Source organism: Phyllobates terribilis, unplaced genomic scaffold (assembly GCF_046119375.1).
Source record: "Phyllobates terribilis strain yellow unplaced genomic scaffold, ASM4611937v1 Scaffold_1__5_contigs__length_1240528914, whole genome shotgun sequence".
Lineage (NCBI taxonomy): Eukaryota > Metazoa > Chordata > Amphibia > Anura > Dendrobatidae > Phyllobates > Phyllobates terribilis.
Genome location: NW_027362761.1, coordinates 901640051 through 901663278, shown reverse-complemented (window position 1 = coordinate 901663278; position 23228 = coordinate 901640051). Strand labels below are relative to the sequence as shown.

Genomic DNA, 23228 nt, shown 5'->3' with positions numbered 1-23228 from the left:
CCCATACACATCAGATGGTCAGCTAGTTCCACTGGAATTGGCAGGTTCAGCTGATTTTTACTAATGTTATATGAGAATCTTGAAGGTTCTTTTGTTGTTGTTTTTTTTTTTTTTTTTTTTTTAAACAGGAACTGTTCTGCAGTATCTAGCAGTGGCTGCTTCAAAATGATATAACTATGCTCTACAGTTCAATCCAAGCAAAAAACAGCTGATTGGCGGTGGAAATGCCGGGTTTTGGACCCCCCCACTGATCTCATGTTGATGACTAAATTCTGTGTTGTGATTGGAATATCCTTTGAAGACAAACTATGTTTTACCCAAATAGTTAAAGAGGTTGTCCACTTCTTTATCATTGATGACCTATCCTTAGGATAGGTCATCTATGTCTGACTGGTTGAGGTCCGACACCCAGTACCCCCGCTGATCAGCTGTTCTGTGCCAGCAGCGGCCGCCACCTGCCGAAAATTCTCTATTGCGGAGCTGCACTGTCTTCAGATAGTGGCCATGGCAGGGTACTGCACATCCGCCTCCTATTGTAACCAATAGGAATCGGATGTGCAGTACCCTGCTGATGCTACTATCAAAAGACAGAGTTACTCCGCTATCGAGTAGTTCTGACAGGTAGGTCATCAATGATACAGCAGGGGGCAACCTCTAAGATATGTCCTAGGCTAGGCTGTTACAATGGTTGCTTTCACATATGGGTCGTAGAGCTTGAGAGGACTGTCTGCCTCATGTGATTGTTAGACCATGCAATAGTTATGACACTCTATAATGGACATCTCGTCCCAGTAGCTTCATATTATAACATAACATATCTAAAAGGATAAAATTATACCATTTTTCATACTGAGTTCTACTGTGAAAAAGGTACTCTACAGTAAATATACATATAATGTTAATGGCTTTGCTGTGAAGTTCATGCTGGTTGTCACATGTATAGTCCATCTAAATGTTTGCAAACTTCATTGTGTACATTTGCGTACTTCTTTTTTTAGTATAGTCTAAACACGAAGAATATTGCGCATATTACACAGTCGTCCTGGTGGAATAAAGCTACAAAAGAAAGTGCTTTGACATATCACAGATCATGGTATAAACTGTGGTTATTGTTTAATGTGACACATTTGGAAGTGGAAATCAGCCCATTAGTGTGAAGACATGAGGCTTTTCCAAATTTCCTTTTCTTTTTAACTCCGTGTTCATTATCTCACAGCTTGCGAGTATGATCAAAGGCCTGGGAAAGGTCAGGCATTTCTGCTGTACAGATACTTTTGTTACATGAAGAAAAAAATAAATGTCTCTAGTCACACAAACAGCATCTTACAGCTGCCAGTGCACACTGCTGGATGAGCATGGATCATTGTATGCGGAGAAATCAAACTATATTACGTATTAATAATAGCTGGAAAATACTGATGTCAGTATTAATAAAAAAAAAATATTTCAATTGTCATAGCATTTATTTCCAATGTAATTTTGGATTATTTAGCAAATACTACTCCACAGGTTCTGATAAAATTGAATTTTGTATTGTTAAGAAATAAATTAATATCTAAAATGTTCTAATAACAATAATACTAAAAGTGCTGATACCAAAAATATAAAGCATCTTATGATTAAAAAATGAGCATTTTTTTTATTAGTCTTCTATATTGTATCTAATAATCTGGTAGTTATCAGATCCCATTACATTCATAAAAAAAATGTAAAAAAGTTCCTGTATATTTTCCACTCCTTTACTTTTTTTTTTAAGCATCTTTAAAGCGGTTTTCCAGTCTAAAATGAAATGTCTGCAGTCACTATGTGACTGCAAATTGCGACAATGTGCGATAGTCACACGGACACAATTTACCTGTATGGCCCATGTGGGTGGCGGTCACACAAGCACATGTACTCTCTGCGATTTTCATACTTGCGGTCAAATACCGACTAATCTCATCCGGCTTCTCTCAATGGAGGAACTGAAAGAAGCTGCATGAGACTAGTTGGCATGGGACTATAGAAATACAGACCGCATACATGTGGTCTTGTGTCCACCAATTCGGTTGGGGCATACAGGGGAATCAGGACATCACTTGGCATGATTCACCTAGCATGAGTGAAGACTTAATTCAGACAGGAGAAACCCTTCAAAAAGGTGATGTAGCGCTCAGATTCTGCTCATATCCATACATGCTGCATATAAGTCATGGTTCAGCAGTGCCTTTTTTTAAAACCATAGAACATCATGGACATGGACTATAAATCTAAATAAAAGGGCAACAAATAATAAATGTGAATGTAAAAGAGTGAATCTCATAGCCACAGCTGAATAGGGCCTCCTTCAGATGATTCATACCACCAAGTTTTCCCCCCACTTCCTTTTTTGCTCATCTGGAAGGTACCTTGCGCAGGTTTACATGGAGGAAGAGGATGGCACAACCTGTCTTTGGCACCACAGCAGCCACCTTGAGTACTGTATGCTCATGTCCTTTATGGCCCTAAAAACCCTGGCTCTGGCAGTCATCTGAATCTATAGATTCATTTTACTCTGCAAATCTATAAACATTGATGGACATTTTAGTCTGATTTATGCAAAATCAATAAAATTTTATATATTATTAAAAGGCATCAAGCGTCAACATTGAAAAACTATTTCAGTACATAAGGAACAAATCTCACAGAAACACTTCCCTAGTGGCCTTAGTTCATTAGTGGCCAATCTTCATTTTTGTCCTACAAAACTTGACGGCAGTAAAAGTTTAATTCCTTCAGTACTAGATTACTAAATTCCTATGCGATTGTATAAGAGAAGTGGGAGAAAAAAAAAAAAAGATTGGGGAACAAAAAAAAGTTTACTGAAGCTAAAGCTTCGGGCAGCCCTGGAGCAGATTGTAGCCCTACTGAAGCGAGTTGGCAAGACTGAACCTTTTTGATGAGCTAAAAATTCATTGATGTTGGCTCATCTGAGGTCCACTACAGCAATGCTCATGCTCCGTATACCCTTGGCATATCGGTTCTTTTCCCCTCTCTGCTTTAGCATAACTTTATTTTTCTCTTTTATCTCTAGATAACTGCTCCCAGGGACCGGAGGAATTGATTTTTTGTTTTGACTTATATTGTTTGAAGATCTGTAACTCAAAGCAGCTTTCACGCCTCTGATGTCTCTGCCTGAACATCTTAAAAGGTAAATGCAGCCCTGTGTACTAAACTCCTCGTCGATGCATCTTTATACCCTTGCTGTTGCCATTTTCTATTTATTTTTTGCTCTTTGACCTCTATGTAGAAGTCTTGATTCCGCAACACATGGCCCAGGGGACTTTATTATTTGCTAGAATAAAAGATATTCATTTTCTTCCGTCTTTACCAAAAATAGACTTATGTCTTACAAAGGCAAGTTCTAACTGTTCTTAAAGTTCAATTCTAGCACTGAGAACATCAGTTACTAAGACGAATACCGAAGAAAAGGCGAACAAACTGGGGTAACGTCAATTATTTTTCTTACGGAGTACAGACACCTGTCACATTTCTTAGTCCTACCAATAGCTGTCATGTGTCACTGACCGATGTGACGATGATGCGGAACTATATTCATGGCTCCAGCTTAATGACCACCGTTGTTAAACTTGTTTGCGCCTTGGCCTGCACACCTACTTATTGGAGACAAACATGCCACAACAAAGCTATTCCGAGTATTACTAGACACTGCCAACCTAATAAGCTTCTAAAGCCTGTTTTCCTAATTGGCCATTCCCTAGAGGGATAAAGGGGTAAATTGGCACTTTTTGCTACAATTGGTTAGCAAGGATTTCCTACTTGTAATTTTTATGGTTCCGAGAACAAGATACGCAGCCGCTGCACATTATCTTATGACAGGCATGACCGGGATTTCAGTGACAGGACATGTGTCATTAATATAAAGTACATCAAGGGAATAGGAGGTTTTTTTTATTCTTTGACAATGTCTGTGAAGTGCCAAAAAGTGCTAAAAATGAGTGGATTTCCATTTTATGCAAAGGAAATCACATCTCAGTCAGACAGCAGCACATGAAATTTTAAATATCCCTATGCTCGACACAAGAAGGAAACAGTTAGGAACTTTTCTCCTAATATACGATAGAAAAAGATTTTTTGGAGAAAGAAAGCTGATTTTGTCGTCAATATATTTAGACGTTAAATGCGTTTAAAATATATATCAAAAAATGGCATCTGATGTGGACATATGACCGGTATTAATTAAATCGTAAAAATGCTAATATTTTAGGCGTGATCAGTATGGACATCACATGAAGATGTTTCTTAAAACCCTGTATACCAGGCAACTGAATATAATATAAACACTCAATTTTATCTCACTTTTACATGCTTCTGAATTGGGGTTCCATTGTATTCATTCCCTTAAGTTGCCCAGCTTGCTAAAATACGGTGACATATGCAAGTATTATCTCTCAATTGTAACCTCATTTTCTGCTCGGCTGGACAGCATGACCATGATTTGTCATTGTGTCTCCCCCCGCCCGACACATCACTCATGTGCCTATTATTGTCATCAGAATGTGGCGTGTCAGCAGGCCCCTGCTCCCCATCTCCACGCAGTCACTCAGGTAACAAACCCATAATCTCATCCTGGTTCCATGATGGTTGAATTACACTTAATTGTTCCTGCACAGTGATTGATTTCTGCCTGAATAGAGACCTCTGCCTTTTTTCAATGCAAGCGAGCAGCAGCCAAGTCTCCCCCATCTAGGAGGAGGCAGCAGCCTTTGAAGAGATCAAAGCCAAGGCCGCAAGCAGTTGTGCGCCCTGGGAATACGGAAAGCCTTTATGCTCTCACAACCCCATTTCAGCATCATGTTGGACTGCAGCTGTATTACATTCTGCCAGGACTCTCAATGTTTTCAGTACTGGATCTGACATCACCCATAGCTGTTTTCGCGAAGAAAAAAAAAAAGCTGAAGATAATGCTTTTCTCAGCTCTTCAGTTCTAACATTCAGATTCTAAGCCATACGCTTTCCATTCTAAAGCGTGTTTTGGATACACATACCTAGCTATTTGACTTCACTGCTTTTCTACTGCATCAAAAGAGTCCAGCCACACCAAAATACTCCTCTCTGCATGCCTCCAGGCCAGCAAAACAAGCTTTTTGTAAATAGTTTTGACCAGCATCAAGTCTGATTGGTTCCACATACAACTGGTAATATGATACAGTAACATGATAGCTATGGCACCTTTTACCCAAACCTGCTTGACGCAAGTTGGAGAAAGAAATGTAATGTTTTTTTTGAAGAGGAGGATGTTTTTAGACAAATAGTTAAAAAGAAATGCAAAACATCCTCTGCATATCCAGCATCAACAGGTCATAAACATGGACTAAACAAAAATACACCACCAGTTGGAATCTATGGTTAAGTAACAATTACAGTCATGAGAAAACACAAAGTTTACACTCTCTGTATTCTATGCTTTAAGTATCAAGACATAAAAAAACAAACATCTGATCCTTAGAAGATCTTCAAATTAAGCAAATACAATCTCAGATGAACAGTAAAACATAAAAAGTATCCATAACGCTAGTTCCCTTTGCACCACTCCACAGGCTCCGTGCTTTCTTGGGACAACTTCCCATCAAGTCACCAGCAAATTCAGAGACAAATCGCTTCCAAGGCACCAGAGAGAGAGTTCTATTCCTTTATTCATCCAAAATGCATCATAAAAGCAACGTTTCGGCCAGCAAGTAGCCTTTTTCAAACATAAACAAAATGGCAAATGAAGATTTGTCTCTGAGTAAAACATAAGATGACATCGTGCTTATATTTACCAAACACTAAGCCAAAATACAGAAGCAATGTGTGAAAAATTAAGTACATCCCAAGAATCAATAGCTTGCAGAACCACTCCATAGCAGCAATAACAGTCATACGGAAAATGGTTACTTCATCAGTCTCGCACATCGCTCGAGGAATTTTGGTCCAATGTTCTCTACAGTGGTGCTCAAGTATATTGAGTTTTGTGGACATTCGTTTATGTTCTGATCTCTTAAAGGGAATCTATCAGCAAAGAATGACTGTTCAAACCAAGTACAGGTGCTTGGTGCATCATGGTGGGGCCATACATTTAAATGCACCTTCACAACTGCTTATTTTCCATCGATCTCTATCTTTCTCTGGCTCTATAAAGACTGAGCTGCCAATCCAAGAAGAGGGGATGGAGATAGAGGAAAGATAAGTAGGTTGGAATGTGAACTTAAATGTTTGTATCTGCCATGATGCACTGGTCGCCTATTCTTGTTTTGAACAGGTATTCTGTGCTGGCAAGAGTCTCTTTAAAAGGTCCTGCTACATCATTTCAAATGGGTTGATCTCTGGACTTTGATCTGATCATTACAACACTTTACATTCTGATGTAGATTTACTGTTGTGCTTGTGAATGATGTCCCGTTGCTAGTTTGGTCCAAGCTCTAGCTTTTGGATTGATGGCCTCATCTATATAAAAAAAAGTTTATGACTGAATCCATAATTGCAAACCAAGCCCAAATCATCCACCCCTCCCCTCCACCACCACCACCACCACCACCACCACCTTGTGCTTGACAGCTGGTATGAGGTGTCAGTGTTGATATCCTGTGTTTCATTTTGACAAATGTGGCACGGCATTATGGCCAAACATCGCCACTTTGGTCTTGTCAGTCCAAAGGATATTGTTCCAGAGGTTTTGTGATTTTTTTTCAGATGCAACTTTGCAAACTTTAGTTTTGCTGCCATTTTCTCTTTAGGAAAAAAAAAAAAAAAAAAAGCTCTTTCCTGGAAACCCCACTAAAGAAGTCATACATGTTCAATCCTTTTCTAATTGGGCCATCATGAACATTTAAAGAGGGACTGTCAGCACAGAATGACTGTTCAAACCAAATACAGGTACTTGGTGCAACCTAGGTGTGGCCAATTATTTAAGTGCAGCTTCCCGCCTCCTTTTTCCCCCAGACATCTCCACTAGTGTTGAGCAAATGTGCTCGGATAAGGGGTCATTCGAGCACGCTCGAGTCCTAACAGAGTGTCTTCGGCATGCTCGTCAAATATGTTCGCGTCGCCGCGGCTGCATGTCTCACAACTATTAGACTGCCGCAACACATCCAAGAATTGCCTAACAGCCATGAAATATGCAGCCGCGGTGACGCAGACATATAAGACGAGCACGCCAAAAGGTACTCTATTATGACTCGAGCATGCTCGAATAAAACCTTATCAGCATGCTCGCTCAACAGTAATCTCCCCCCTTCTCTGGCTCTATAAAGCCAGAGCTGTCAATAAAAAAAAAAAAAAAAAAAAAAAAAAAAAAGAAGAAGTGTAGGGGAGGTTTGAAGATAGAGGGACAACAAGTAGGTGGGAAGGTGGGCTTAAATATTTAGCCACGCAAAAGGGTGCTTTGAACACCTGTACTTGGATGAAGAGTCATTCTGTGCCGAAAAAGTCCTTTTAACATATTGAGGCCTTTAGAGTCTGAGTTGAAGCACATGATTTTTGTCCCAATTTTCTGAGCATTTTACAGTTTGTCTTTCGGTGGTGTAATTTGTCATGCATTGATGTTCATCTGAGGTTGCATGTACCTAATTTTAAGACCTAGAGAACCAGATTTCTACCTGTCCTGATGTGTGAAACCATAAAATTCAAAGAGGGTATACTTTGTTTTTATAAATAAACCTATATTATGCTTTTCTTTAATGCAGCAAGAAAAATATCATGTTTTCCTGCATATAGTGCATATCATAAGATAACCAAATGTTACAAATTTTACTGACACCAATGTTTTGTGGTTTTCATTTGCACCAAAAATGTTCTGCTACATTTCTGAATTAATGAACTGTGTTGAGAACATATTTTTTGGAACATTTTTTCCATTGACACAAATCAATGAAGAATGTACAATAAAAAAGTGCACCAATGTACCTTTTCTTAGTAAAATTTGGAAAGATATATTGAAACGAATGCAAAATGGAGCGCATAGCAACAAATCAAAATGAGCTCTCATTTTCAGTGGCCCTTTTTCAAACAAAAACTGCAATATGATTGGCAGCCACTTTAGATTTTGTCTTAATCTTCTCTACAATCTTTGCACGGATCTGTGACTTGGTAGTTACTAAGTATCTGAAGGCTATTTCAATCAAAACGAACAAGCCTTGATAATGCCAAGCATTGTTAACTGCTATTAAATTCCTGCTCTGAAAAATAGAAAATACTTTTGGTATCTGTCTTCTGAAACTGTTTAAGGCTAGGTTCCATTTATACAGTGCATTCCATTAGGCGTATATACCTGAATTGCAAAAAACTGTATTTAGATATTATATCCATAGAATAAAATGGGCAAGACTGTCAAAATTTTACATTTTGTCATATTGCATTTTTTCATTATTTTTTATTTTGGCTGTGCAAAAAAAATAATTGCTGGTGACCACTTTTTTGGGCCTCACCCCCCAAAACATGCAAGTTCAAATTTCCTAAACAACCATGTTTATGACCTAGCAAGTAACATGTGAATTCATAGCCTATAACTTCTGACCCTGGCTTATTTCACATTGGCTAGGGGTGTCTGCTCGATACAGGAAAACAGAAAATTTATTTTTGCTTTATAAAGTTGGGAGATTGCGGGGGGGGGGGGGGGGAGGGGAGAGGGGGAAGAGGGAGTGGGTGAAGGGGCGTGACTTTTATGGACATCAACATTTCAACATTTAGTGGTTTTCAGTTACACCAAAAATGTTCCCTATAGACATTCACATCACTGGGGCATGTCAGGACGTCGGTCTCAATGATGGGTGTGCGGGAATAAGATGTGCCTAATTCATTGGGAAGCTCACACTGCTTAATGAATTAGGCACATCTTATTACTGGTGTGCGCCTCGCCAAAAATGTTACACCAGTCACTAACTTGAGTTCATTTATGGAATAAGTTACACCACTTGTAATTTGTCGGGCTTGCTTCCTTGCGCCCTGCCCAATTAGGGGATCTGAAAATGACAATCTGCAATTATTTTTGTGCAACTCCAGAGTTTCGCAAATGTTGTGTAACTCATACAGTACTCTACAAGAGTAGCTAGAGTAGCTTGAGAGTTGGTCCCTAGAGTCATTGTTGCATGATAGTCACAGCAGATACAAACATTAGGGACCTAGGAGCCAAGTAGTTTTAAATAGTTTTGTTATTGTTTTATTTTAGATTCACAATTACACTGATTATTTTAATGTGCATTCAGCATGCAGTCTACAGTACAATGACCTGATCTTCAGGTTGTGGAAATATAATTAGCATACTTTCAACGCCACAAATCTGGAGTCTGAATATTCATGCTGCATATATACATCTATGCAGCATGGGGAAAAAAAAAATATTTCAGAGACTGTACTATGGTATACAGTCTCCATTTGTTGCTGCATGCTGCCTCTGTCTTGAACAATAATAATTTAATAATTTTATTTGTATAGCACCAACATATTCCACAGAACATTACAATTCAGGGGGTACATGTGCAAGAAATATCAGACATTACAGAGCCACACAGTTTATCAAGTCCAACAAAAAGACTTTAGGACCCAGCCCACAAGAGGTTACAATCAATAAAGAAGTAGGATTGAACTGAATATGTAGCGCCCCGAGGGTTCGGCCGCTACAGGGGTATTGCACCTCTCCCAGAGGTGTGATATTCCACTCCCAGGTAAGGATGGAGTATGGACCAGGGCTCAGTTAGCTGCATGCAGCACACACACCCCATTTCCGAGGGACAGCTCAACGGTGCTCCCACTAGACAGAAGTGCAGGCACGACCGACCATGTCCCTGCTGGAGTGGGGAGGGAGGGGTGGAACACCCAGTGCTGTAGGGGCAGATAGGGGGCGGTTCCTGAGCGTAGGAAGGAGCCCATTGGTTGCTGGTCACCTGGGCTCATGGCTAGAGGGAGGTATAAAAGGTGGGCACCATCTTAGATCTAGGTCAGTTCTGTTCTGTGGAGAGGAGAAGACAGGGAGCAGCAGCTCAGGCTGAGTGCTGCTCCAGAGGCAGGCCTAGGGAAGAGGCCGGGGCCTGAGAGGAGAAGGAGTGGGCCTGGAGAAGAGGCCGAGGAGGAGGTGAAGGGGAGCTGAGATTCTGGCTCATCTCAGCTCCAAGAGAAAGGAACAGAAACAGAAAGGAACTGCAAAGAAGGAGAGACAGAGAAACAGAAGGGCTCAGGAACAAGAAGGTGGAAGGGACCCTAAGAACCCACGAGAATCCAGGGTGCAGGGTCAGGCAGATTAAGGGTACCGGATCCCAAGTTGGTGAAGGAGAAACAACCCTCAGCCAAAGACCGGTCGTCGTGATCATATATTGGTACGACACCTCATCAAACCTGCTGGGAGGGCGCCGTGTGGGACAGCGGAGGACGGGGCCCACGTTTGGCCGCGCGGGTCCGCGGCGGCTGGGCGGGAGTGGGTCGGGCCGGAGAGGTGATAAGAGGGGGTCCTGTGCAATGCTCCTGAACTGCCTGGGAGTTGGCCGAGCCCCTCACCTGGTGGACGCAGCACGGCTCGGGCGGTCACTGCTGGCCGAAGTGACCTGGAACAAACGAACTGTGAGTAAAGACCCTGGACTGTAACTTGTTGTCTGTGTGCTCCTTCGCGCTTCCAGCACTATCAGCACCGGGACTCGCACTACCATCACTCCCAACATCCACTGCACTGCCCTGGGGCTGCACTCTTCCCTTGGGGAGTCACATCACCTCAGCTGCACCCATCATCAGCCCCAGCGGACTGCCTTGCAGCGGCGGTTCCTAGTGGCCGCGGTCCACGGGTGGCGTGGTCGGACATAAACATCAGCACATAACGGACTGCCACTGGCCTGACCGCCCTGAGCCGCGGAACCGGGTTGCCACTACTGCTCCCATCGTTCCCCCTATTGCCCGGATCCGAGTGCCCCACGGCCCAGGGGGCGAGTCAAATACATTTAGATTAGAGCGGCCATGTGATAGGGCTGAATAGAAAAAAAAATGTTTTTTAGGGAACGCCTAAAATTCTAGACATTGGGAATTAACCCGATTGCCTTTCCATAAAAAGTGAAGAAGCACAACAAAAGTCTTGGAGTTAAAAGTGGGAAGTTCAGATTATATAGGATGTTAGTCTTAGAGAATTAGCAGAAAATGGTAGATCGAGATAATGTTGGAGCATAGTGGACAACAGTGATAAATTTATGCTGTATTCTGTTGTGGATATGCAACCAGTTCATTGACTGGAACAGGCTGGAGGCATCGGTGTGGAGCTGGACAGAAATAAGAGTTTGGCTACTGCATTCAGGATGGATTGCAGACTACAGTGGAGAGGTTAATTAGAGTGAAGACTGATAAGTAACAAGTTGCAAGTAGTGAGTTGCAGTAATCAAGATGAGAATTTTGAGACAAATATAGTTTCATAGTTTAAGGTTGAAGGTAGACATAAGTCCATCTCGATCAACCTATAACCCAACATGCCGATCCAGTGGAAGGGGAAAACCCCATGAGCCAGATGCAAATTGCCCCATAACAGGGGAAAAAAAAACCTTCCCGCCTCCACATACGGCAATCAGACTAGTTGCCTGGATCAACGCCCCATCACAGAATTTAGGGCCCAAAACCTGTAATATTATATTTTTCAAGAAGGGCAATCAGTCCCTCCTTGTACTTTTGCAGTGAATCACTCATTACAACATCATGCGGCAGAGAGTTCCATAGTCTCACTGCTCTTACAGTGAAGAATCTGCGTATGTGATTATGATTGAACCTCCTTTCATCTAGAGGTACCCTTGTTACTCTTGCAGGCCTAGATGTAAAAAAAGATTCTAAAAGATATCTGTACTGTCCCTTCATATGTTTGTAATAAGATCGTCCCTACACTTATAGGCAACATACTTCTCTATTGAACCAATGCTCCTAGACATGGGCAGACTTGCACAGTATAGGGCTCCTGTGCAAGAATAATCTGCGAGTCTCATGCAGATAGTTTGTTAAAAGGGTTCTCCAATACCTGGACAACCTCTTCTTAAATTCTAGATTCCCCCTTGAAAAGTGAACACACCTTATACTTCCTTCCCGTATTGGCATAGTTTCCGAGAAGCCTGAGGCTTATGAAACATTGACTACATGGCATACAATCAGCAGTCGCTACTGAGCTGCTGTGCTTGCCCTTTGGACGTTCTGGGGAGGTGTAAGTGACGCGCCCCCTGGGACATATTCCTTTTTGAGGGGAATACCCGGCACCGGATCAGATGGGGGGTTGTAGTCTCCGAGCGGCTGTGACCCGGCCCGTGCCCAGGGCGTCAAGCTCAGTGTTATGTGGCAGTCCTACAGATGTTATTAAGAGTTCTTTTGTGTCGACTACGCCACCCGTTGTGATGCGGTCACTATGGCCGCCGCTGCAGCAGGGTCCGCTGAGGTTGATGGTGGATTCGCAGTTTGGTGGGATAACCCCCAACGGGAGGGGTATAGCCTCAGAGGGGACAGGTGCAGAGGATGGGGGTTGTGGTGGTGTAGTGCAGACGGCAGTGAAGACAGAGTCGGGTTGTGCAGTTAAGGGTGTTTACTTACTGCAGATGTTGTACTGGTCACTCCAGCTGCGAGTGACCACCCGAGCCGTGCTGCGTCCACCAGGTCCTGGATCCAGCCAACCCCCAAACAAGTCCGGAGCGTGGCCCTGAGCTCTCTTTCTGTCCCGTTCTCTGGCCGTCCCCACCAGTAATCCACCTAGGTCCAGCTCCCTCGGGTCTTCTGTTGGGACACCCTTGGCCCTGGGTTCCCTGACCCTTCATGTGGTGTGCCTTCGGGGTGGATGTGATGGGTGACCGTGGCAAACGCTGCCCACGGTCTCCGGTCTCTGGCTGGGGAATGTTTTTACCCCCACCAGCTTGGGTTCCGGTACCCTGATGCCGACTCTTCACCCGGGGATTTTAGTTGGGATCTCGGAGTCCTTCTCTTCTGTGCTCTGGGTCTCTCTCTTTTCTCCTCTCTCACTCTGGGTCTTCCTTCTCTCCTCTGCTCCTGACTTGTTCTCTGCAACTGACTGACCTTGTTCTTAGTTGGTGCCCACCTTATATACACCCTCTATGTGTGAGCTCAGGTGACCAGCACCCAATGAGCTCCTATCTTTACCCAGGCTGCTCCCCCTATCTGCCCCTACACTACTTGGGATGTACCACCCCCCTCCCACTCCAGCCAGGAACAGACTCGGTCGTACCTGCACATTTCTAAGTGGGAGTACCGTCGGCCTGTTCCTCGGAAATGGGATGTATGTAGTGCATGCAGCCTACCGAGCTCAGTTCCACACTCCATCCTTACCCGGGAGTGGAATATCACACCTCTGGGTTGAGGTGCAATACCCCTGTAGCAGCCGAATCCTCAGGGTGCTACATAAGCATTCCAACCTATTAGCAGCAACTGATCGGCTGGAGGGCACACTTGCCATAACAATGTCACACAAGCCTCGGGAGACTCAGTGGTGCCAGTACGGGGAGCGAGTGTAAGTAGTTTTTACTGTACAAAGGGGAATACAGTGTTTAAAGAAGAGTTTGCATCCGAGTAGTGTACAACCCCTTGAAAGAAACCTAATAATGAACTTTTTTACCCTCTAAATATGTGTATTTATTTAGGTACTGTTGTGTCAGGGTGTTAATACACTCCCCTACTGCAGTCCTCTCTGGGATACAGTGTCGTATCGCTCCTCTTCTGTGACAACACACTGCGTTGTGTGTGACCCGGAAGTGGCTTTTACAATGCAAGTGTAGTCTATGCAGTGCCAGCACGAGGCTCCATAGGATTACATTGCAAAAGAGACTTCCGGCTCACGCATAGAGCTTAAAGCTAGTCGAACAGTCTGAAGAGCGATGAGGTCACAGAAGAGGAGCGAAATAGCTTTGGATCCCCCCCCCCCCAAAAAAAAGGGGAGGTAGGTTAGTATATTAACACCCTGACAAAACACTACATAATAATAATCTTTATTTTTATATAGTGCCAACATATATTTACATACATCATCATCTACATACACATATTTAGAGAAAAGAAAAAAAGTTCATGGGAGGGCAGCTGATTATGGAGCCCCTTATTAGCGCCTCTTACTTAGAGCTGAACATAATGATTTGCAGAACCCTGGTTTACCGGACATGTCTGTAGTCCATACAGTGCTTCTGCCTATGTGAATAAACACCTGTGTAACATCTATAAGGTTCTGTTCTGGTCTTACAGTAAAGATCTGTACCACATTGATAGATGCGGCTGTTCACAAAATGCAGTTACAATGGCAGCAATCATCCTTCACTGAAAGCAAATGTTTGTTTCTAAACTAAGTGAATATCACCAAATACAGTCAGAATGGGATCACATGAAATTTCATCTGAAGCATGGGAGTTTTGTGGTATTCGCTCAGCCGCCAGTGTCGGCGATAGAGTAGAAACAGACAACAAGCTTTGTCCCAGCATGTGAACAGCTGCAATAACACCCAGACTGTCCTCTTCTTACTGCTATTATTGATTAAGTCCATGTTAAAAGGACTTTTTCACCGACAGACAAGTTCAATCCATTGGTGCCAACAACACCTCCTTTAGCATTTACTAGACATGGTGTTTATCTGGCTCCATTCACGACTTTATAAAAATAAAAGATCAAAGAACAATAAAACTACATTGCACAAATGGTAGGCTGGCAAAGCAAATCTAGACCTGGAATAGTCTTGTGGCTTTTTGATTATTAGAGATAAATATTTTTTATTGGAGTCCTAACAAAAACTTTACTAGCTTTAGATTCACTAATGAAATATACTAAATGCAAGACCAGCTCGAGGGTCTCTTCTACCCGGGATGGGAAGGAGGGTGGAAAAAATAAAATAAAAAATATATCACACCATCATATCTGGATCCAAGCAGTAACATTTCTCCTTGCAAAGAGTGACATGTCAAGCCTGACATTCCAAGGGGAGGAGACTTAAGCTACAATGCTTTCTGTGAAATATGCAAATTGTCTTTTCAGAGAGGAAGAGGGCTAGGACGGTAGTGCCAGCTATAGGAGGTAGCAATCCTAAAAGTCAATATCGACCCTCTACCGAGTCTTGTCACATGAAAAGTTACCCCTTGGATCCCGATCAGACGCCTCTCACTCAGCCAAACCAGATTTCACACTTTGCACTGACGAGGGGCTGTACCTCAAAACACAGGGTCTGCAAATTGAGATTTTGGTCTCGGCTTTAATCCCAAGTCATGCGACAATGCTCATTAGAGAGTCGATATTGACTTTTAAAATTGGTACTTCCTATAGGTGGCACTAGAGTTCTAGTCTTCTTCCTCTCTGAAGAGACTATTTACACCATCATATCCTGAATTTGAGATAAACCTGGAGTGGATCCTGCTCTCTTGTATATGTATCTGTTAGATTTGATACTAAGTAATCTAGTAATATCAGAATAGATTGATTACACCAGTGAATTGTACTGAAAAAATGAATCATACAAACTTTACCTAATTCTGGGTCCTAGTCATCTATGATTAAACAAGGGTGATTCACTCAACATTTGACTAATTGAATTAGCACTGATGCAGTTTAATCCCTTGCATAACTTTTCATAGAAATAACCAGGGATTTGTAATAGATAAACTTCTCAGAGCGAGTATATGATTAATCAGTTACGTTGTATGAATGTGCGCTCTAGCAAGTAATAATTATAGAAACCAGTCTAAATACTACATACAAGACAATGTTGGTTATTACCATTCCACCAATTAAGGTGAAACCACACATTGAGACGATTGGATAGTGGCAATTTATGCACACACAGTATATATATTGTTAGGATTTAAAACCATTTGTTAACGGAAAATTATATTCCTATTTTAATAAATTAAAGCCCGACAATGTAGACTCTGCTCAGGTGTGTGCTAAACAAATCTCTATTACTCAATCAAGGCAGCAGAACAATAAAATAAAGGAGGAATGGCTTCAAACAATGTTTTTGTGCATGCCTAAAATAGACGAATACTGCTCTGATGGAGTCCAAACAGTGTCCACAGTGACTCCATTTGCCTAATTCAATTGAATGGCTCCATCAGGGCTCTGTCGGAGCTCCCGTTAGAATTCAGTATTTTGGAGATTACAACAGAACCCCCAAATGCAACGCTCAGCAGAAAATACTATCATTGTGAACCTAGCCTAATATTTGAGAGGAATGCAGTGTATGCGTCTAATTAGATATGGAGCGAATGGATTTGCAAGACTCCAATCTAGTGCGCAGGTCAGGAGTACTTGGCGGCTAGATGGGAGGCCCACGAGTCTCTCACCTTCCTGCGTACTCAAGGCTGGCGCAAATGTCATTATGCATCACATAACATTGCGCCAACCCTGACAAATAAAATGCCACCAGAAGGAAAGAGGTTTGCAGGCCTCCCATCTAGCAGTCAGGTACTACGGACCTGTATGTTGGACTGGATTCTCGGGAATCGATCCACTCATCTGTACGTCTAACATGTGAATGGTGTGCACTGTATACTTCTCATTTGTGAGCAGTGTCCCCAGCCAGTTTTTAAAGGTACTATAGTACATACAATTACAGAGAAAGCCTCAGATTCATTCTGCCCATTGTTTGGGCAGCATGAATCAGCTGTCAGGTTCCCTTAACCATTTATATAGTGCTTGTTCTGGGCGCTGTTAAATAAACCTTATTTACCTAGTCCCCAAGAACCAATTAAAAAAATAAAAGTAGCCATGTTTTAATGACTGCTCATGGCCATAGGAGTGCATTACAGTTCTTGGCAATAGCTTCCTTTCAGCAAACATACTTTAATATTAACGAGACACTGTTTTGAGAAACCCAGAGAGACAATGTCCTGCTGTTTGCCCATTTCACCAGTACAATGTCAATAAAACTTACAGGCCTTGCTGTGTGATAGGATAAGGGTGCTTTCACATTGTATTCTGACACAAGCCCCGACGGGACCAACGAACGGGTGCCTGAACGCAGTCAACTACGTCTGAGTGTCCGCCTCTAGTAGGAGTACATGCCTGAAAATGATGCACGACAGAGCGCAGGTTCACTCTGCAGGCACCATTATAATCTATGGCCTCGTTGTCCAAATCCCGTTTTGCGATGGGTTCTGATGTAAGCCCCAAAAGGGCCAACGAACGGGTGCCTAAACGCAGTGTGAAAGCATCCTAAGGGACGAACAGACATAATTTCATGCTAAAATTAGACAAGCTAGAGGAGGGAGGCTTATGCCTGGAAGACCAGCGGATTTGGGAGCAGTGGCTTATGGAAAGCAGCCATTCAAACTCAATTGTCCAGCAATTTTACATTGAATATTTAGATGGTAGTTTCATTGGTGATGGCCACAATAATATTTTGGAGTGTAGGAAGAAACAAGTAACTGGAGAAATCAACACAAACTTTGTGCAGATATTGTCCAGGGCACCAATGATCCAAAACAAAATGGTAAGCAACAGAGCCTCAATGCCAAGTATATTGGTTAAAATGCCATAAATATGAATTATGGAGTATACTCCGTACATACAAGTGCTAATTATATCCCCAAGTGATTTGTGATGCCAGCACGAACAGAACACATACAGGAAGAACAGAAGCTACTGTTGTGAAAGAGGTTAAGCTGTTAGGATGATATACGGTGACAGTTCTCAGGTATGGGTCAAGCAAAAAAAAAAAAAAAAAAAAAAAAAAAAAAAAAACTTTCCTGTTATGATTTTTTACCACAGACAGAGCTTGACTGGCAACATACCAATAGATGTGTAAGAAAAAAAAATGTCTGCTCAGTGCTATTGCTGTGGTTCAGCCGTTGCTTTTCCGGAGCAAGACTCTTAGAATATACAAGGCAAGAAACTTCTGTACACCATTCTTTGCTTAGACAACTAACGTAGACTCGATGAAAGTCGGAATGAAATACACAATAAGATATAGTTTATTAAATCGGTCCACCACCGAAATGTGCGTTGCATAGCACAATACTGAAATAAAAAAAAATAAAACTACCGTTTAGAGAGAAAAGTGTGGTTTGGGCACATCTGAGCCTTCCTGTTGCATTTCTAACCCTCCACTTAGCACCAGTTTGACCTTACAGTGGTTAAGAAGCTGGTTCCCCCATCATCAACTGCTATTATACTGGTGAGTGGCACAGCACCTGAAATTGAACATTACATGGCTTTCATGAAATGCAATGAGCCTGGCCATCAATTTTATGATTGTAGAGTCCTCCAGGTTCAGAGGCACTAATTGCAGTAGCACCTCGCTGCGGTAGAAGGGGAGTACTCTTCAGGATTGCCATAAATTCCTGTGCAGTCCATAAAAATGGGAATTTTTTTCCAAGAATCCACAAAAGGAAAAAAAAAAAAATGTAGCCATAAAAAATGTTTCACTCCTGTTTTTCGTTTGTGGATCTGCAGAAATTCCACAACAAAACCTTCATGCATCACAAGCAATTTTGCAACAAATTTGCTGTTCATTTGTTGCAGATTTATCCTTACGCATTGCAAGTTGTAAGAGAAATGCTTAAAATATGCATCTACAGCAATTCCCTCTTCTAAACTGCCATTCACTTTGCAGAGTTTCACAATACCACCCTAAAACCTATGTAGCGTATCCACCTCATAAAAACATTCCCTTAAAGGGAATCTGTCACCCCCTGGGCGATATCAGACCTTTAATATGGGAATACAGGTTATAGAAAAGTAAATCTATACATTCCTGTATGGCCCATAGTACAGGGTCTGATTGCAGAGAAAAAGTAGTTTTATCTTTTTGGGAATAATAATCAGATATGAGGGCATTGCTTTGTGTCCCCTGGACGCCAAGCCCGTTGAAGACCAAAAAGATAAAACTACTTTTCTCTGCAATCAGACCCTGTACTATGGGCCATACAGGAATGTATAGATTTACTTTTCTATACTCTGTATGCCCATAGTAGATGTCTGATAACCCCATTAAAGGGAATCTGTCACCAATTTGGAGTTGTCTCATGTTGCTGAACAGGAGCACACAACTCCCCTGCCTCCCAGCTTCAGCTTCGTAATTCTTGTGGGGCGTTGCAAACCTGATTGACAGTTCAGCCCAGTTGTATGGTTGTGCAGCTGGCCCAAACTGTATGCTCTATGAGGTTATAATCAGAGGCAGCTTTGCCTCTGCAGCATCTGAGAAGCACAGGGACACTAAAGCTGGCCAGATCCAGCAATCCACACAGATTTAGAGCAGCGCTTACAAGCTCTATAGAATTGTAAACTCTTCACTCCTCATCTAATCAACTGGCCACCTCTGATAGACCACAGAAGTGGCCAGTAACCTAGGGAATGAGCAATAAACTTAAAAAAAATTTAAACCCTTTAATTCTTGAGAATGGACAGGATTTTTAATAACAAGCAAGTTGCAAAGTTGCTTGTTTTTACAAACATTTTGCAGTTTCACCCATTTATGATGTTCAAATTAGTATCTGAGCCTGAGATTTTTATTGCTTATAATATTTGTGATTTAATATACTTTTCTCATAAATCAAATAATTGTAGCTAGCCGGGATTTTTGAATAAGTTGTCCTGAAAAAAGAAAATCAGGTTGGCAGTCCTGTAACTTCCTATGGCATCTCTATGCTCCAACTACTTATCTGTTCAGCTCAAAGCAAGATTGGCACTTTGCGAACAAGAAAAAGGGCCAATGCAGAATGGAAGCAGCCATGTTATGCCAGTCTATGGTGAAAATCAGAGGTTACAAAGAATATTTTTGAATGGAGAACTTTTTACAGTGATCACAGAGAAGGCCCAAACATACTCTGTGCTTAGGTTTGTAGCTGATGGAAACATTGGAACAGCAAAAAAGGGACATTTATGAAAGCTGCTTGGTGAAGATACTCGACAAACAAGAATGTAACAGGCACATTCATGCTGCACTGCTTGCCAATATGGCTTGTCCTTCCATCTCAATGTCAGCAACAGGAGCAATATCCAGTTTCATCATCAGCTGCCTGGATCTTTGAAGGCAGTCCTGGTCATTGGAGGCAGCAGTGCAGCTGCCATTAGAAGAAATTCATTCACAAATGGGGCTGTTTCTAGACATCACCAAAACTTGCATTTCCAACTAGCGCAATAATAGTCTTGGTTAAAGAGAACCTGTCATGTTGAAAATAGTGACTGATCTGGAGGGAGGATGTTCTAGAGCAGGTGGTCAGATTGGTAGACATGGTAGTGGGAAAAGTTTCAGTAACATTTTTATTCATTTACTGGAATCCCTGGTGTTTGTATGCATACGAGTCCAGTGGGCGGTCCTATTTAGTAATGAGTCATTACTCGAGTTTGTCTAGGATGCTCGGGTATGCACAGAGTATCACGGGTGCTCAAGTGACATGTTAGAGTCCCTGTGGACACATATTTTGCTTCTGTTAAAACAGCCACAAAACATGCAGGGATTGCCTGACAAACATGGGCAATCCCGGAATGTTTTGTGGCTAACAGCTGGGAAAGATGCGGCCGCAGGGACTCGAACATGTCACTCGGGCACCCGCGAAGCACTCTGATCAAAACTGAGTAAAGAGCACTTGCGCTCATCACTAGTACTATCCAGTGATTGACAATCTTCCCTGTAGGACTGTGATGCAGAGATAGCTGTCAGTCACTAGTAGGACTGCCCACTGGACTCCTGCATACAAATCTGGAAGTGTATTAACTGAATTGTACTTTTGGATCCCTTTTACAATAGCATCATTATACAATGCATTGTGAAAGTATTTGGCCCCCTTGAACTTTTCTACCTTTTGCCACATTTCTGTCTACAAACAAAGATATAAAATTCAAATTTTTTGGGGAAGAATCAACAACAAGTGGGACACAATCGTGAAGTAGAACGAAATTTATTGGATATTTAAACTTTAACAAATTAAAAACTGAAAAGTGGGGCGTGCAATACTATTCTGCCCCTTTACTTTCAGTGCAGCAAACTCACTCCAGAAATTCATACATACTGTACATACATACACACACATATACACAGTACAGACCAAAAGTTTGGATTTGGACACACCTCATTTAAAGATTTTTCTGAAAATTGTACATTCACACTGAAGGCATCAAAACTATGAATTAACACATGTGGAATTATATACTTAACAAAAAAGTGTGAAACAGCTGAAAATATGTCTTATATTCTAGGTTCTTCAAAGTAGCCACCTTTTGCTTTGATGACTGCTTTGCACACTCTTGGCATTCTCTTGATGAGCTTCAAGAGGTAGTCACTGGAAATGGTCTTCCAACAATCTTGAAGGTAAGCATCTCTGGGAACTCCACTTGTTGGCCCTTTTGCCTTCACTCTGCAGTCCAGCTCACCCCAAACCATCTCGATTGGGTTCAGGTCTGGTGACTGTGGAGGCCATGTCATCTGGCGTAGCACCCCATCACTCTCCTTCTTGGTGAAATAGCCCTTACATAGCCTGGAGGTGTGTTTGGGGTCATTGTCCTCTTGAAAAATAAATGATGGTCCAACTAAATACAAACCGGATGGAATAGCATGCCTCTGCAAGATGCTGTGGTAGCCATGCTAGTTCAGTATGCCTTCAATTTTGAATAAATCCCCAACAGTGTCACCAGAAAAGCACCGCCACACCATCACACCTCCTCCTCCATGCTTCACGGTGGGAATCAGGCATGTAGAGTCCATCCATTCACCTTTTCTGCATCGCACAAAGACACGGTGGTTGGAACCAAAGATCTCAAATTTGGACTCATCAGACCAAAGCACAGATTTCCACTGGTCTAATGTCCATTTCTTGTGTTCTTTAGCCCAAACAAGTCTCTTCTGCTTGTTGCCTGTCCTTAGCAGTGGTTTCCTAGCAGCTATTTTACCATGAAGGCCTGCTGCACAAAGTCTCCTCTTAACAGTTGTTGTAGAGATGTGTCTGCTGCTAGAACTCTGTGTGGCATTGACCTGGTCTCTAATCTGAGCTGCTGTTAACCTGCGATTTCTGAGGCTGGTGACTCGGCTAAACTTATCCTCAGAAGCAGAGGTGACTCTTGGTCTTCTTTTCCTGGGGCGGTCCTCATGTGAGCCAGTTTCTTTGTAGCGCTTGATGGTTTTTGCAACTGCACTTGGGGACACTTTCAAAGTTTGCCCAATTTTTTTGCCCAATTTTTCAGACTGTTTGACCTTCATTTCTTAAAGTAATGATGGCCACTCGTTTTTCTTTGCTTAGAATTTGTATTATGGCAAGAAAAAAGCAGCTAACAGTCTATGCAGTAGGACTATCAGCTGTGTATCCACCAGACTTCTGCACAACACAACTGATGGTCCCAACCCCATTTATAAAGGCAAGAAATCCCACTTATTAAACCTGACAGGGCACACCTGTGAAGTGAAAACCATTTCCGGTGACTACCTCTTGAAGCTCATCAAGAGAATGCCAAGAGTGTGCAAAGCAGTCATCAAAGCAAAAGATGGCTACGTTGAAGAACCTAGAATATAAGACATATTTTCAGTTGTTTCACACTTTTTTGTTAAGTATATAATTCCACATGTGTTAATTCATAGTTTTGATGCCTTCAGTGTGAATGTACAATTTTCATAGTCATGAAAATACAGAAAAATCTTTAAATGAAAAGGTGTGTCCAAACTTTTGGTGTGCATGTCCGTGTGTAATGAGAATGATGGGGCTGGGGGAAAATGTCTGCAAGTGGGTAGCTAACTGGCTAAAGGATAGAAGGCAGAGGGTGGTTATAAATGGAATATACTCAGATTGGGTAAGCGTCACTAGTGGGGTACCACAGGGGTCTGTACTAGGCCCAATGTTATTTAATATCTTTATTAACAACATAGTCAACGGGATAAATAGTAAAATATCAATATTTGCAGATGACACAAAGTTATGCAAAACAATTAATACAAAAGAGGACAGTGCAGACCTACAGAGGGATTTGGATAAGCTGGGTAGGTGGAGCATTAAATGGCAAATGAGGTTTAACGAGGAGAAATGTAAGGTCATACATATGGGAAGGAAAAATGGAAGTCACCAGTACTCACTGAATGGGAAATCATTGGGGAATTCAGAGATGGAGAAGGACTTGGGCATCTTGATTGATAGCAAACTAAATTGGAGTGCCCAAAGTCAGGCCGCTGCTGTAAGGGCAAACAGGGTAATGGGATGTATCAGAAGAGGTATAGCTGCAAAGGATGAGAACATTGTTCTTCCACTGTACAAATCACTGGTCAGACCACACTTGGAATACTGTGCTCAGTTATGGGCCCC

The 23228-nt window shown here is 42.1% G+C and overlaps 1 protein-coding gene and 1 long non-coding RNA gene across 8 annotated transcripts in view; one reads left to right on the top strand and one right to left on the bottom strand.

The window, feature by feature from the left end:
• Positions 1–23228, bottom strand: part of LEF1 (lymphoid enhancer binding factor 1) — a 159040-nt gene that overhangs the window by 115422 nt on the left and 20390 nt on the right. The window lies entirely within an intron of this gene.
• Positions 13379–23228, top strand: part of LOC141154720 (uncharacterized) — a 39627-nt gene continuing 29777 nt past the window's right edge. Inside the window, exon 1 of the long non-coding RNA XR_012247464.1 lies at positions 13379–13480. This is a non-coding gene — a long non-coding RNA (uncharacterized lncRNA). The remainder of the gene's footprint in view (positions 13481–23228) is intronic.